Genomic DNA, 17,461 nt, shown 5'->3' on the forward strand with positions numbered 1-17,461 from the left:
TGGGGTACTGCCTCATCTGGTGAGTGGTCCAAATTAGCAAGAAAAGTGTCAGCTAGGATAACATCATCATCATCATTATCCTCTAAATCATCAGTAACTTTAGACGTAGCCCTAGTGACAGCACATGCAGAGAACACATCAGGGACATCACAATCCTGGGTCGCAGCCACTGGCTCACTAGACAACTGAGGAGCTGGACACACTTGACTTCCACCAATATCATTTCCAAGTAAGAAAGTTACACCTGACATTGGGAGTGTCTCAACCAACCCAACCATAACGGAACCATTAACAAAACTAGACTCTAAATTCACTCTGCACAGAGGGACAGAGAAGTAATTATTCCCTACACCTTGTAAGGTTACAGTTTCATCAGAGGAATTAATATTAGAGCCTAGAACACTGGTCAGCATAAGGGATTGGCAAGCACCTGTATCACGATATATTTTAACTGATTTCCTGTTATTACTGTCCAGAGGACTGACAAAACCATCAGACAGGAAATTAGCTCATGAACTCTTGAGAGTGTCACCCACGTTACTGCTCAAAAGAGGAGCTTCATCATGAGAATTTAATTTACCCCTCAAAGCAGGTTCAATTAACTCAGTTAAAGAATTCTGGGAACTCTCAAGGGTGGACACTAGACCAATTGACTGAATATTTAAAGACTCTTTTTTTGTTCACATCACGCTATCTCCTGAAACATTTCTCCGTAGTATGACCAAGCTACTACAATAAGTACATTTAATTTTCTGAAATCTAGAGGTGGAGCTGGTATTTACTTCCTGAGAAACATCATCTTTATTCTCTTTCCTGTTACCTGTACTCTGAGTAGAGGCAACGTACTTACTCTCAGCTTTCCTTTTTTCTTTAGAATATCTCTTGTGAGTGAGAACATATTCATCAGCTAAAACTGCAGCATCAGACAAATTATCTATTCTTTTCTCATCAAGATATAGGATTACATCTTTATTAATACACCTTTTGAAGTCCTCCAGCAAAATCATCTGCTTAAATTTATCAAAATCAGAATTTACATTCTTAGCATTTAACCACTGCTCTAACAGATCTTCTTTGATTTTTGCATACTCAACATGGGATTGCTTATCTTGCTTATAAGTTGTCCTAAATTTTACTCTATAGGCTTCAGGAACAAGCTCATAGGCCTTAAGAATCAAGCTCTTAACTACATCATAATTATCAGATTGATCCTGAGGCAAAGATGCATAAGTTACTTGAGCTTTACCGGTGAGAACAGTTTGAAGGAGTACTGGCCAATACATTTTGGGCCAATTGAAACCTGTAGCTACCCTCTCAAACAACTGAAAATACTTTGTTAAATCAGATTCATTAAAAGGAGGGACAAGTTTAACATGTTTAGCCACATCGAAATCATCAGTTCCACCTTGTTTCATGCAATACTCATGGTCTGCCTGAATCCTAGCAAGTTCAACTTGTGCCTGAAACTTAGCCTTCTTAGCACGAGCCTCCTGCAGGGCTAGCTGTAACCTAGCTATTTCAATCTGCGTTTGCTCATCTGGAGGAGTTACATTAAACAAGCTTTTATTAATCATGTCAACAATTTGATCTTTAGAATGATGAGAGCGAACAGCAATCCCCAATTGTTGAGCAACAAGCTTAAGTTCATTCTTTGTTCTGTTTTCTCCATCACACACTGTTTGCACATTTGACAAAAAATCTTTGGCTTCATCAAGTGTAGTAATAGTAGACATCGTGAATAAATCACAGTCACAAAATATCAAGCAATATCCTTATGATAATATCCTGAATATCCTGATAAGAGGTCGCCAAATTTATGTTACGGAACAGAGAGAAATAATGAACACCTCAAGTGAGAATAGTAAAATCACTACTGTCCCGCAAAGTTCCAGGGTCAAAACAAAAGAGTTAGGTAAAATTACAAGTTAAAGTTTAATGCTCAAACTAACAACTAAACATTCAGGACTCATAAGGATAATGTAATGGCAAGAAACAGGTTAAATATATGGTTAACGGCAATAGCCTCTATCAACACGAAATTAGCAAGAGTAAATTTATCTAAGTCAGCCCTGATAAAATGAGAAAACCGGATAATGCTCAGTTAAAGCAAGATATATTATTACAGATACAAAATATTATTACTACTGGCTGACAGTAAAACTTCACATTAATCACCAAAACCTCACCAGGCCCACGAACCAACACCTTATGCTATACAGTACAAGAAAAAAATGTAACAACACTTATACTCAAATTACACAGCAGCTAGATGGTTGGAGACTTCCTGAGCACTCACAAAAATTATAACAACTGTACAGGGGAGGACAGAGATGTGAGCAAAATGAGGAGTAGATCTAAGTGGCAATTAATGCAGAGACTGAGCTCATTATATAGGGGCCGGCAGAGCTTGATACAACTTGTAAGAAGGACGCGCAAATGAAGCCATAGGGGACAAAGAGTTGACACTCCTGCTCTGAACAACAGAAAGGACGACTTACTCTACTATAAGGGAGGAGAAGGGGGGAGTGAGGTAGAACACGGAAGCTTGGTCACTATGGAAGCCACGAGGCGAATCGTGATCAAACATGCAGCATACGGTACGTTAGAATTGTACAAAGGATGATGAAATCATAGGCTATGTAACAATATATATATATATATATATAGGCTATGTAACAATATATATATATATATATATATATATATAACAAATGTCGGGGTACGAAAATAAAAGCAATGTATATGGTATAAGTGAGTATGGAAAACGGGTAGATTGGGAGCAGAGGTGAAAAAATAAAAAAAAAATCAGAATCAATAGTCTTGACCGAAAGATTACGTACTAAGGCACTTCACAAGGAGCAACTGTGATGGGAAGGATATTAAAGGGGAATGATGGATATAGGCGAAAGGACTGAGTAACAGATGATCATGAACGTAAGGAATCTGACGGGACAAAAGCCATAGACTTGCAGTCGTGAGATAAAAGGAAAAATTCAAAGTACTGAGATGCAGTATAAAGACTGTCGTTGTAAGGTAGAGGGAAGGGAATCAGTTGGAGATCAAAGATGTCCGCACAACGAACAGGAATATGGACCATAATAGTCGTGGAAAGGAACGTAGCTTCTAGTACAGGATACTACAGTTCTAGACTTGAGAATGGAAAAATAGGATCGAGACTAAAGATAGTGCGATCCCATTCCAAAACAACACGGTCTGACATCAGGACAAGATCTAGGGTAACATGACCACTTACAGCATCTACTAAAAGATGATTAAAATTCTCTACTTGTAACATTAATGATTCCAAGGACGACGACAATGATTGAAGGTGAAAACTGATTCCGAGCGAGCGAGCGAAGCGAGCATGCATAGCGAAGCGGGTTTACTCTACGTTCAGCTGAGAAATGAGTGGCCCGATACGACACGGCCCAACTGTGATGATTATCCAGATGCAAATAACTTGTCAGATAGAGAAGAAAAGTTTTTCTGTTGTAACACCATGCTTTCTTGCATGAATTCTAACAATTAAAAATCGGATATTACGCTCAAAATTTTACATGAACATTTTTTTTCTTTGTTTAGAGAGTGAAATCAGCAAGGGTGGTCACTCCATTTCTGGGTTTTATCATTCAGTCAATAGCCAACCCTATACCGACGCAGTGCGTTGACACTGCAAGTAGGGGGCAGAGAACTGAATATTGTGAGTGCACATCCAGTGCTAGTAATACCTACACATTGTTGAAAACATGTGCCAGCCCCTTTTGCAGGAGTGCGCTGAGTCGTTGTATACTGAAAGGTTCTTGATGGTTATGGGTGTGTATGTGTGTACACGGTTGTGTGAGAGAGAAAACGTGAGAAATTAAATATTTTAGCTCAGTTATTCTTCTGTTAGTATTCAAATACCTCACCAGAAATTATGAAAGTTTACACCAAGATGAAATTATGATGACAGGCGTATATACAAATGCTTGCTTGCTCATCATGCGCTCACAAAGCGCACTTTACTGGTATACAATATTTCCATGACATCATTAATTGTAGCCTATCTTTCAGTTTCTCAAAGACATCCGAAAGTATGTTCAGCTGTTACCCATTTCATTCATATATGTGACAGTATTACCTAGCAACTAATGATGAGCATTTAGCATCCTATCCTGTGCCTCCAAAGCTGAAGTAAATGTTTCTAATTGTTCATGATAAGCTAACAGATCACTAGATGTTGCTAAACCAAAAGCACCACCGAGGACTTTACCAACGAGATCAAAGAGACCTCGTTTTACATGTAAATGTGCTCTTCCCACAGGGCCGCTATGAGACAAGGAGGCATTTAACGTAGGGAATCGCTTCTCAGTCCAAACAAGTTTCCATTTAAGAGGTTCATACAGTGGAACCCTCAAAGATCCTTTCACATGTTTGTTTACCAAGGAAGCAAGTAGGGATCGAATGGTAGACTAGCGAATTTTGGGAGTTTTTATACGACTGTCATCAAATTCTGAAGATTATATAAGGCTGAGACGACGTCTTCCACAATCATTACTTGCCCCCAGGACTTAACCAGTGCCCTGGGATTGAGGACCCCATCTTTATCCTCACCAACCAGAGATGACCCGAATGCAGCTAATGTCAGCAAGGCTGTCCACACTCATCATAACATGTTACCTATAAAACGAATTTGGATTAATGTTCAAATCAGCTAAGTGGTCCTGACAGGGACAGACACAAGTAACACAGGGGCGACTTACTGAGTGAAGCTTTTGTCTGTTCTCAATGACAGGTAGGGTAGAAGGTGATAAAGGGTTAGCAAAGGCTGGAGGAGGAGGAGGAGGAGGAGGAGGAGGAAAAGCAGGAGGAGGAGGAAGAAAAGGAGGAGGAGGAGGAGGAGGGGGAGGAGGAGAAGAAGAAGAAGAATATGATGATGATGATGATGATTGATGATTGATGAAGAAGAAGAAGAAGATAAAAGATAAGAAGAAGAAGAAGTGGAAGATGCATCATTTTCCTGATTTTCTTCCCATTCGAAGTACCTGCGAGTTCCCTCAAGATTGTCTGCGTGAACCCACTTACTCTCAGTTGACAACAAATTTTTATCTCAAATTTGTTACCGTTACGAGATATCACGCGGAGTGGACCTGTAAATTTATCATTTAATTTAGAACTACTGTCATAAATGACTTTGTGTCATAAAAGACTGTGTAGGTTCCTTTGTGGTTGAGTTATATATATATTTTAGATTTGTGGACGAGCGGGTTTTTATATCTTGGAGTAGCTTCCCATTTGTCATGTAGTGACAGGAGAGGTAAAGAATAGTATGGGACTATTTTTATTTGTCTTGGAAATATTAACAAGTCTCTCACACAGAGCGGAGTATAAAGTCCCGGGTAGTTACCTCCCTGTCTCGCTCTCTCTCTCCCATGTTGCTAAGCCCTTCTCCCCACTGACCTGCCTGTTCTAAGGCCTGTCTCCTTCTCCTCCTGCCTGTTCTGTGTCTAACCTCCGTCTGCCGCTCTCTTTCCTAAATTCTGGTGTAGCAGGGGTGTGTCACGTGTGTTCCTCGTGGATGGAAAGTTCTAGCAGCCTATGTGTATATGGTCACTAGGCGCTGTCGTGTGCCTATCAAGCATTCCTTGCGTTAAGAGTGTGTAAGCATGTTTAGCATTGCTCGATTCTTGCAGACACAATACCTTCTCATCATCTGACTCCCTGCTTCTATCTGTCTCTCTATCTATCTATTTATCTATCTATTTATTATGATTTGCAATTATAATATGGAGTCCTACCACACTGCTCGGCCGCGCGAAAATGGCGTACCATCGACAGTTAATAGTCATAACATATTAATACATATTATATATACATTATAATGAACTTATAAGCTAATTAAGTGAAATACATAATATTGTAAAAGTAACATAATTGTATGAATATTGTATACATATAATATTCATAGTAAATAGTGATTATTTAGTAATATTACATTTTAAACAAGTTGTATACGTATTTGAATAAATGCAATGGTTGTTGTACAACACTTTGTAAGATGTGCATGTACAACAGACGTACGCATATAATTGTGCAATGGTAATACTGCTAGGTTATACATTACATAGAGTTATCACTTTAGTAATGTCTAATATTTCACCTAAGTTGTATGACGATACTGGTAATACAGAATTGTGCTATAATTGTATGACTTATATTGTGTTAATGCATAATTGTGTTGGCCTTATAACTGTAGTTACATTTTGTTAATGCAACTATTACATAAGTGTCTTGGCCTTATAATTGTAGTTAAAGTTACATAAAAGTTACATCTTGTTAATGCAACTGTTAATTGGCAAAGTGTAACATAATGCAATCGTTTGTCGTTACATAATTGTTACATATCGTTTGTAGTTACATTATTGTAGTTAAAGTTACATAAAAGTTACATCTTGTTAATGTAACTTACATAAATGGTACATATTGTTTGTAGTTACATAATTGTAGCAAGTGTAACATAATGCAATCGTTTGTCGTTACATAATTGTTACATATCGTCTGTAGTTACATAATTGTAGTTAAAGTTACATAAAAGTTACATCTTGTTAATGTAACTTACATAAATGGTACATATTGTTTGTAGTTACATAATTATAATATGGAGTTACATAATTGTAATAACTGCAGTCCTAACATATGCTGCGGTCGATGATAGTGATGATGTGCCATGCCACTTGTTTGTGGAGACAACAATTTGCTTTTTTGTTTGTAGTTTATGTGGTATTTTGACATATGTAGTAACACTTACACTTATTTTCATTTGTTTGTTATGTGATCTTACTCTATTTCTCTTTTTTCTTTCTTACTTTTCTTTCTTTCTTTCTTTTTTTTTTTTTGTATGTATTGATTTTCTATAGTTTGTTTTTCTTAGCTTGTGTACGCTTTTTCCATGTTGTTCATGGCTGCATAATTACTGGCTAATTTCCTTGGGATACTTTTTTAAAGTTTAGTTTATATTGCACAGAGATTATAAAATGATATTATATAGTCCCATATTTTGTTATTTTATATAAAAAATATATATACTATATACAGTATTAACTATATACACTGACTTGTTCTTCACTTGTACCTATCGTGGGTAATATGTGTGTCAGCACTGTGTGGAAATCATTGTCTTCACGATTGTGTTGAAGATGTTCACTCTTGGTAACGTCATTTGTGTTGGCCATTTTTTTTTTCTCTCTAGTTTACCTTGTAACTTAATTTGTCTGTTTCCACTAGGTAGCTTTAATTAATAAATGTTAAATACAGTTCTTTTAATTGCTCACTGAGTAACTGTGATGGTATATTTTCTTTATTACTTTATAGATGTAATAATGTATAGTTGTATATATGAAACACGTATTTTATGTAGGTATAAATGGTAACACTCGTTGGTAGTAAATAAATGTTATAATAAATGAATGAATATATACAGTGTAGAATATTTATCGTTGGTGATTATTTAGTGTTTGAGTTATGCAGATAACTGAAGTAAGTATGTGTATTTAAGCTGTAACTATACAGCACGTTTTATATGTTTGTGCAGAAGCTTATTGTCTATCACTGTGTATTGTATAAATGAAGTAACTATGTAACTCACTAATTTTTACCGTGGTGGAAATGGTGTGAGTGGTGTTGCACGTGGTGATAGCATTGTTCTTCACGGGTTGATTGGCGTGTTGTGGGGTGTCAGACACACGGCTTGGCGTCGTCTCAGCACACGTATGGTGACGTCAACTTCCCACACTGGTAGCTGTGGTGAATACTGAGTAGCGATGCTTAAGCTGGGTGAAGAAAGGTAAGTAAGTCGCGTTATAAATGTGGCTCTGGTGTTTTGCTGCATGTCTTGACCTCTGCGTCAGGCGTAGGCGGGAGTGAGTGGTGGGGGATTTTGTGTGCTTGTTGCTTTGGTTTTTCCTCTTCTTTACTTGCTTTGTTTTATATTCTTCTTGTTGCTGCTTGAAGTTACGTGAAGATTATAGAGTTGTTTCGTAGACTTGGAGACTATTTGCATTGTAGGCTGTATTTTGTAGGGAGTCACTGTAGACTGAAGCTAATCTTGCAGAGTCTCGCTTGCTTTTGTAGAAATTTGCTTTTAAATCGGAGATGATGTTCGTAGATTCGCTGGTTCGTCGTAGAAATTGCAAGATCGTATCAATGTTTTGTTAAACTACTTGCAAGGCGTCGTGTGATCTCTTGACCTCTGCATCAGCATGATGATCAGGGAGACGGAGGGGGCTGGTTGGAGAAAAGTGTCAGGAGCTGGTTGTAAGTTGTTGGTTGTGAGAGGTATTCTTTTTGTTTTCAATCTTGATATTTTGTAGGAATTCAATGTTGATTCGTAGACGAGGTTCGTATACGTTCGCTGCTACCAAATGTCATAAATGACTTTGTTTCATAAAAGACTGTGTAGGTTCCTTTGTGGTTGAGTTATATATATTTTTTAGATTTGTGGACGAGCGGGTTTTTATATCTTGGAGTAGCTTCCCATTTGTCATGTAGTGACAGGAGAGGTAAAGAATAGTATGGGACTATTTTTATTTGTCTTGGAAATATTAACAAGTCTCTCACACAGAGCGGAGTATAAAGTCCCGGGTAGTTACCTCCCTGTCTCGCTCTCTCTCTCCCATGTTGCTAAGCCCTTCTCCCCACTGACCTGCCTGTTCTAAGGCCTGTCTCCTTCTCCTCCTGCCTGTTCTGTGTCTAACCTCCGTCTGCCGCTCTCTTTCCTAAATTCTGGTGTAGCAGGGGTGTGTCACGTGTGTTCCTCGTGGATGGAAAGTTCTAGCAGCCTGTGTGTATATGGTCACTAGGCGCTGTCGTGTGCCTATCAAGCATTCCTTGCGTTAAGAGTGTGTAAGCATGTTTAGCATTGCTCGATTCTTGCAGACACAATACCTTCTCATCATCTGACTCCCTGCTTCTATCTGTCTCTCTATCTATCTATTTATCTATCTATTTATTATGATTTGCAATTATAATATGGAGTCCTACCACACTACGTGTATATGACCGAACAAGTACTAAGTCTCTTGCGTTAATGTTGATAGGTGATGCTGACTTATGCTGGCGTTGTATCATATCTTCTATAGATCAGCCACATCAACCTTTACATGCTAGTGTGTTTTTTTGAAGTCTGTCATTTTCACTTTCATGTAATAATCCAAATTATAGAGTGAATTAGGTTTCAATAATAGCAATGAATAGGACAATTTTTTATCGTATCTATATAAGGTAAAGAGTGGACTTTCGTCAGTGGATTTATTAATGGAACTATTGATTGAAGCATCAACTTCGAGTAACCACTCAACCCAACAGGTGCTTTGAGAACCTAAGTACCTCAGGCACTCCAGCACCTTACGATTGTGCCTTTCAACAAGGCCATTGAAAGCCGGATGGTTGGGTATAACAGTACATTTATTGATGTAATACTGCTTACAGATCCCAACAAGAAGACTATTGTTCAGCTCCGAGCCGTTATCGGTACTAAAAGTGGATGGCGTAGTGAAAAGACAAATAACATGATCAGTGAAGGCACGTGCAACACTCTTTGCAGTCTTGTCTTGCAGAGCCACGAAAACACAGTAACGTGAGAAATGATCAACTGACACAAACAAATACTCTGCACTAGACACAGCAAGAGACAATTTAAAGAGGTCAGTACAAACAGTTTCCCATGGATGTGATGAAACTGGATATTGTAAGACTGGAACAGGTAATCCAGTTGACCCTATATGACGATTACGAAGAAAACAGGAATAACAGTGAACATTGATGTCTGTACGTATAGTAGGCCAGTAAAATGTAAGACGTGCTTGTCTCGAACACTGATCCTTTCGTGGATCAGATGCATGAGGTGTGTTATAGATAATGTGGAGTACTGCAGGTATTGAATTAGTGGGAACAATAGGTTGATGCACCTTTCTGTTAGATATGTCCCTATCGGTAAGGGATGTCTTCCTATACAAAATATCACTGTCTAACATGAGATCATCTACTGACACTGGCAGAGTATGTAAGGTCGAAGTGTCTCTTGAATCTAGGAAGTAAATAACCTTTGACCACAGAAGGTCTGTGCACTGACAACTATAAACAACGATTGAGATTAGAGTGGTGTAAGGAACTTCACTTGGTTGATATGGTGAGACTGCCGCCTTTACATGTCGTGAAACAGCATCTGCAACTACGCTAAACTTACCAGGCGCATACTCAAAGATTGGGTTGAAGTCTTGGATAATAACTGACCATCATGTTAGATGTCCAGTATGATTTCTTATTTTTTATTTTTTATCAATCACAAAGTGGGAGATGATCTGTTTATATATGCACTGGATATCCGCAGATTATGTTTGAGAGACCAAACAACTTCCTAAAGCCCCTCAATCAGTAGTACACCGTAGTTACATTCGACGGCACTGAGGGCACGAGGAACACTATTGCGCATTTCCTCTTTGCATGATCAACTTCCATCAGTACTGTGACTAGGCCTACCCCCTGATGCGTCTGTACAAAGAAGGAAAGGTTTCTTATAATCACAGAATGCTAGGACTGGGGTATTAAAAAGTGTTGTCTTCAGTGTTTCAAAGGCATGATACTGGTCAATAGCCCAAACAAATGGTTCATTTTTCTTAAGTAATCTAGTAAGAGGTGCAGCAGTATGTGCATAACCTTGAATAAATCGCCGATAGTAGCCACTTAGTCCAAGGAAACTCCTTACATCATCAGTACTGGTAGGTTGGAAGTTGGGAACTGCCTTAGCTTTCTCATCTGATGTTTGAATTCCCTCAGCATCAACAACATGTCCAAGAAATTTAATTCTCTTATACAGAAAGTTGCATTTACTGAGCTTAACATTTAGACCTGGCATTTGGAGGCGATCAAAAACTTGCAGTAGTTTGGGAAAATGTTCAGTAAGTGATTTACTCACTACAAAAATATCATCTACGTAAGCAAAAAGAGAATGTCCAATCATACTACTGATTATTGAATGGATAAGCCTCCTCATGAATACTGATGAAGCATTTCTAAGACCAAAGGGAAGCCTTTTAAAATGAAAGTGGCCAGAAGGGGTACTGAATGCAGATGTAGGGCGAGACGACTCTTCAATTTCTGCCTCCCAGGTGCCACTAAGGAAGTCATGGAGAGTGAAAGCAACGTTATTCTCGCCAAGAGATTCCAGTTAATTTATTAAGTCTGGTGATGGGAATCGATTAGATACAGTAATCAACTACGGGTCTAAACTCACCTCCTTTCTTGGGGACTAGGAAAAGCGGACTGTTCCATGGACTGACGGAGTATTCAATGATGTCCTCATTAAGCACATCCAGTACTATCTCGTCAGAGTCTTTTAATAAGCTATGGGGCAATCTGTTATGCCGGGAATCAATTCAGTATTGTGTTTTATCAAATTAGTCTTCCCAGTAGGTTCATCAGGTAAGGCCACAACACCTTTATACATGTAGGTCTACAAAAGAATAATTAATTGTTCTTTATACTGAGGCAAATCATAAATTTTTTACTTTTTTTTTTTTATATGTCCGACTCCGGGTAAAGGCTTCAGGGCCTATCCCAAGGCCCAGTAGTCCTCTCACACACCTCCACATGTCACTTGAGAGGTAAAAGCAACTGCAGGAGTCGTAACAGAATCCGGGAGGTTTTCAGTGGCATATACACCAGGTAAATCATCATCATCGTTACCAGTTACAGAGAAAACTATATCCTGGCACACCTTTATGGCCGATGTGTGCACCAGGAAATCGCCACATTTAAGCTTCAGTGGAGCATTGATGATATACAAATTATTCTCCAACGTGGAAGACTGTTTACTCATACAGTAAACCATTCTCACGTCTCAGGTAAGGTTAAAGCATTCACTCCTCCTTTCGCACCTACAACCCGGACAGAGACTTGTGAATTCGTACACAATTTTGTGACTGCACGTTTCATTTCCGTGTTTTGCAAAATGTCATTCAAACTCTTTGAGGTAGTTAAATGAGACATAGATGAGTCAACCGTTGTGTCACTATTAGAGGGGGTGTCATGAGATACTAATAGTAATTATCTTCATTGCTCTCTACTGGTGGCTGTGGATTTGGAGTTACGGTAGTCTGTGTCACCAAATTTACCAGTGAAAGGAAAGAATGTGGGCAATCCAAGCCTGATACATGAAATCTCATTACTGTAACTTTACCATATGCAGGTATCAGTTCAAGAGAATGTTATGTCATGGTGTCTGCATCAATCAAAACATCTGCAGGATACCGAAGTTTGTTTGTGACATAAAACTCAGCTGTGAAAGGTATTATCAATTCATCGAGTTGCATTTCAAGAGTTACCTTGCCCTTCACATAAAATTGTGAACCATCAGCACCACAGAGGGGAATGTCAGGCTGCTGAAGGGATCCAAACCCGTTTGATCTTTTAATATTATTTAGTTCATCACAGACTCAGAGTCCATAAAAAATGATGTAGGGACTTCTTCACGATTACTTAAGATCACTGCACCTAAGTGAGTCAGAGGACCAAATTGGCTTGTAGGGAGCTCAGAATTTTGTGTTGTTATCGAGGATCCTGTTGGTTCTGGCATGGTGTTTTCCCCCTGACTGTGTATTGGCAAGGGCACAGCATTGGCTAGTGGAATGGTGATGGTTTTTGTGATAAGTACAATACTTAGTGGTGAAGGGAGAAAAAGTGAGCAGATGGAAAGAACACTTTAATGAATTGCTGAACATAGAGAATGAAAGTAATGCGAGTATATGTGGCTGGGGAATGGACGGGAGAAGAAGGGATGTGAGAAGAGTGGAAGGAATCAGTAGGATAGAAGTTGTAGAAGCAATGAAGAAAGTCAAATTGGGGAAAGCCCCAGGAATTGATGGAGTGTGTGGTGAAATGCTGAAGCATGGGAGAGAGATAGTAGTAGAATGGATGTGGAAGATGTGCAGGTTGGCCTGGGAGGAAGTTAGAGTCCCGGAGGATTGGAGTCCCGGAGGATTGGAAATCAGGTATGATTATTCCCCTATACAAAGGAAAAGGGGAAAAAGAAGTGTGTGGTAATCACAGAGGCATTTGTCTTCTTAGTGTAATAGGGAAACTATATGGTAGGATCAATATGCAGGGAATCGAACCCGGGACTCTCAGGTGAGAAATACAGGTTCTCTCTTCATATGGTAGGATACTTATTGACAGAGTTAGTGAAATAACAGAGGATTTAGTTGGAGATGAACAGGGAGGTTTTAGGAAGGGAAGAGGTTATGTAGATCAAATATTCATTCTTAGATCTTCAGTGGAAAAGTTTCTAGAGAAGGGAGAGAAGTTGTATGCAGCCTTCATGGATTTGGAGAAAGCATATGACAGGGTGGATAGACAAGGATTGTGGAAAGTATTAAGAATATGTGGAGTAGATGGGAAGTTGTTGAATGCAGTGAAGAGTATGTATGAGGGGGCCAAGGCTGCAGTGCGTGTGGACAGTGAACTGAGTGAATTTTTCTATTTGAAGGTTGTGTTGAAACAGGGATGTATCATGTCTCCATGGTTGTTCAATGTGTATGTGGATGGGGTTATAGAAGAGGTACAATGTAGGGCAGTGGATGTTGGAGTGGCCCTGATGGGAGAGGGCAATGTTTAGAAACTCCCTGTACTGTTGTTTGCAGATGATACTGTGTTGTTAAGTGAACATGAAGGGGAGCTGCAAGGCTTGGTGGATGAATTTGGGAGAGTGTATAAGAAAAGAAATCTAAAGGTGAATGTAGGGAAGAGTAAAGTTATGGTCTTCGAGAGAAATGAAGTCAGTGAGTGTACAGTAAGGTTGGATGAGGAGGAAATGGAAAATGTGAGTGCGTTTAAGTACTTGGGAAGTGTCATGAGTAAGGATGGAAGTTTGGAGTGTGAGGTGTTTGAAAGGGTACAACAAGGAAGAAAGGTTGCTGGTTCCTTGAAAGCAGTGATAAGAAACAGGGAAGTGAGCATGGAAGTGAAAAAGTTACTACATAACATTATTGTGATACCAACTCTAACGTATGGAAGTGAAGCTTGGACCTTGTTGGAGGGACACAAGTCAAGAGTGAGAGCAGTGGAAATGATTTATTTGAGAGGAGCATTTGGAGTCACTTGGAGAGACAGACTGACAAATGAGGATGTGAAGGAGCGTTGTGGTGTGGATGTGGATGTGATAGAAAGTGTTAGAAGAAACACGTTGAGGTGATTTGGGCATGTGGAGAGGATGGAGAGTGAGAGACTGACGAGGAGAGTGTATGTGAGTGAGGTGGAGGGGGAGGCCAAGGATGAGATGGAGGGATGGAGTGGAGAGGTATATGAGAGAGGAGGGTGTGAATTGGGAGCAGGGCAGCGAAATGGCGAGGGACAGGGCGACGTGGAGGCGATTTTTTTGTGGCCACCCGTTACGGGATTAAGGCTTCTGGCAATAGATAGATAGATAGACAATACTTATTACTGAATGAATGTGAAAGTGATCTGCTATCACGCCTATGAGCTCGTTCATCTCCTAGTCTCTCGTAACAATGAGTTACGCGATGACCTGATCGTTTACTGTACAACAAGGTGTCTTAGTTCTGCTTTTAGATCTAGCACTGTGATCAGAGACCATGCTTTGCAATGCAGGTCTTGCACGTGACATGGCTGGTGAACGTGGTGTGACGTTTTGTTGAGTGAAAGTGAAACGTGTCCTTGACCTTGTGACTGAAAAGGGGGTGTTGGTCCAGTCACTGGTTGAACTGTACAAATAGTTTGAGTAGGTATGATACCAAGTTTCTCTCCAGTCTGTAGGCTACAGCTAACATGGTTATGCCATCCCCAGGAGAAAACAGAATATCTAATACAGCATCTAATTCATCCTTGTTAAGACGATTTAGGAACCTGAGATAACTAAATAACTTTGGAACATTATATAGTGTTAAAGTGGATTTTCCCATACCATCAGTTTCCTCCCATGGACTGTTTTGCAATGACTCAAAAATTTCCTTTCCTGTAGGTGCTGATACCGCACTAACAGCTTATTTTGTTCAGGAGGGATGAACTTATCCTGTCTCATACACATCAGTAATCTGTAGGTCCTCATCAAACATCCTGCTTTCATTTGGTTACAAAATAATTCTATGCATTTTTTACAGCATTCATCAAAGGAAGTAAACTTATCCAAGAATCTACATCTTATGAGGGTCCCACTCGGGAGTAACCATCATCTAATCTGTTCCTAAGATAGGCGATTTTAGCGTTTTCTGTTGTAAGACCTTTGTTTGTAACTGCAGACTGGATATCACTCATGAAATCATACATACTAATAGCAGGATTCATTCCCGCAAATTTAGGATGCGAGACATCGTTCAAGATCATCGTCTGGGGGACAGGAGGGGTTGCATGTTGTGATGTCATACTTATAAAAGCAAGGGAAGGTAACTGAAAAATGCATGATGTATTAGGGGTAGGATATGGATGGGATTCAGCTGATTGAACTATTTCTCGCGAATAAGTCTTTTCATTTCTTAAACGGATAACATTGTTGCGTGAGCTTTCAATCTAAGTCGATATTATTTCATATCCGGAAGTATATGCATCATCTTCAGGTAGATTAATCATCTTAAAGTAAGGAAATGTCATTAAGAAATAAATTGGAGAGAAACTGAGTACAAAGAAAATCCTAAGTAACTGAATATTGTACAAATGAAGATTTTTTTTTTTTTTACTAAAACTATTAATATGTACACTAACAGTTAACAAAGGAGGGTCTTCATATACCATATAAAATATTTACAAATGAAGTGCTCATGTGGATAAATATAGTTAAAGAATATGGAAAGTATGAAAAATAATATCGGGAAATTGTTTTAAATACAGTAATTTAATCGTGTAAGAGAAGAAAAAAATAATGTATAAAGATTTTTAGTCCGGAGATAATAGAAGAAACTTCTTACTGAATGGCTCTAACTCACCACCTATTTATACAGCATGTGGTGTTAAATATGGATGTGAGGCATTGGACGTGGCTTCTGGTGGTATTGAGAGCTGCCTGGAGGTGAAAAAGGGTTAGTTGCAGGTCACCGAGTCACTGGGAGTTCGACAATCAGCAGAATCGCGGTCAGAATGAAGAGCCAGGCAGGGTTGGTGTCAGACAGGCTTGGCAACAGACTGGCTTGGTAACAGACAGGCTCGATGACAGACAGGCTTGGTGACAGGTGGCAGACAGTCGGTGTACAGGTTATTGGATTTGACGGTAGATAGACTTGACAGAAGGTGTGTTCTTGACCTCGCTGCCACCAAAATGTGAGGTGTAGGCCCGTAGGTGTACCATCAGGATTTCAGGTTATTCTTAAAAACTCCGTAGTACTACTTGATGCTTTACTGGGAGGGGGTTATGTGGCACTCCTGGAGTCTAGTTGATCTCTGTATCTCCTTCAAATCATCTGGGGTAAAGGTAAGATAGTTTCCTTTGTGTGTTACCCAGTGCCATGACTGCTGAGTTAGGGGACTGTCAGCTGTGTACACATAAAACAGTTTTCTAAGCAGATTTGACCAGTGGCAGTGGCCACGGCCAATTTAAGACATTATGGCAGCAGGCAGCGTCTGAGTCATGATGACTAAGCAACATTATCACATCATCATTACACAGGCCTTCATGATCGTCCATACTTCCTGACGACGAGAGGACACTAATGTGCAAATTAATTCTTTGGCAGAAACAAGACTAGATTTGTTACAGACGTTTAGTTCATTTGGAAGTATATTCTCAAACACTCTTATGATCAGCCATATGTAAGACTAGTTTTTGCACGAAAAGCGAGGAAAGTACTGAGCATTTTCTTTTCTCTTGTTCATCCTGTAGTAGCAAATCAAGCTATGAGAGAAAAATTATCGCAAGTTGTTTAGTTAATCTCAGGACTATTGGATACAAAAACCCACACTGGCAGACGAAAAAAAAAAAATGTATTTCCAAACAGTTTCAGGGACAGCAGTCGCACTCTTCAGTGGATCTACAGACCAAGAGTGGTACATACAATTACTGAGAAGCTGCTGAAATGCAGGGTACCCACATCTGTTTTTTTTTTTCAACAGCACCGGCTGTGACCTCACCTGACCCTCCCTCTACTCTGTCCCTGACCTGAGTGAGGAATTACAAGCGGCGGCAAAGACCTGGCCACTAATCCTCTCATGAGGATGTATTTCCAAACAGTTTCGGCAACAGCTGTCGCCGAAACTGTTTGGAAATACATCCTTTTTTAGTCTGCGAGTGAGGGTTTTTGTATCCCGTTTCATGGTCACGATAGTGTGACTCTTCAGCCCTCAACACTATTGTCTAGATTACATAATGCAATCAGTAGCGAAGTACAGAGACCAAAATACTTTTAATTTTTAAATATTGTTTCACCACTTCCCGTCAGGATCATATTATTACCACTACCATACGTCAAAAATCGTACCAGGCCAC

The sequence above is a fragment of the Coenobita brevimanus genome, chromosome 71 (assembly GCF_032717465.1).
Source record: "Coenobita brevimanus isolate Jiangsu-jjx chromosome 71, ASM3271746v2, whole genome shotgun sequence".
NCBI classification, from domain to species: domain Eukaryota; kingdom Metazoa; phylum Arthropoda; class Malacostraca; order Decapoda; family Coenobitidae; genus Coenobita; species Coenobita brevimanus.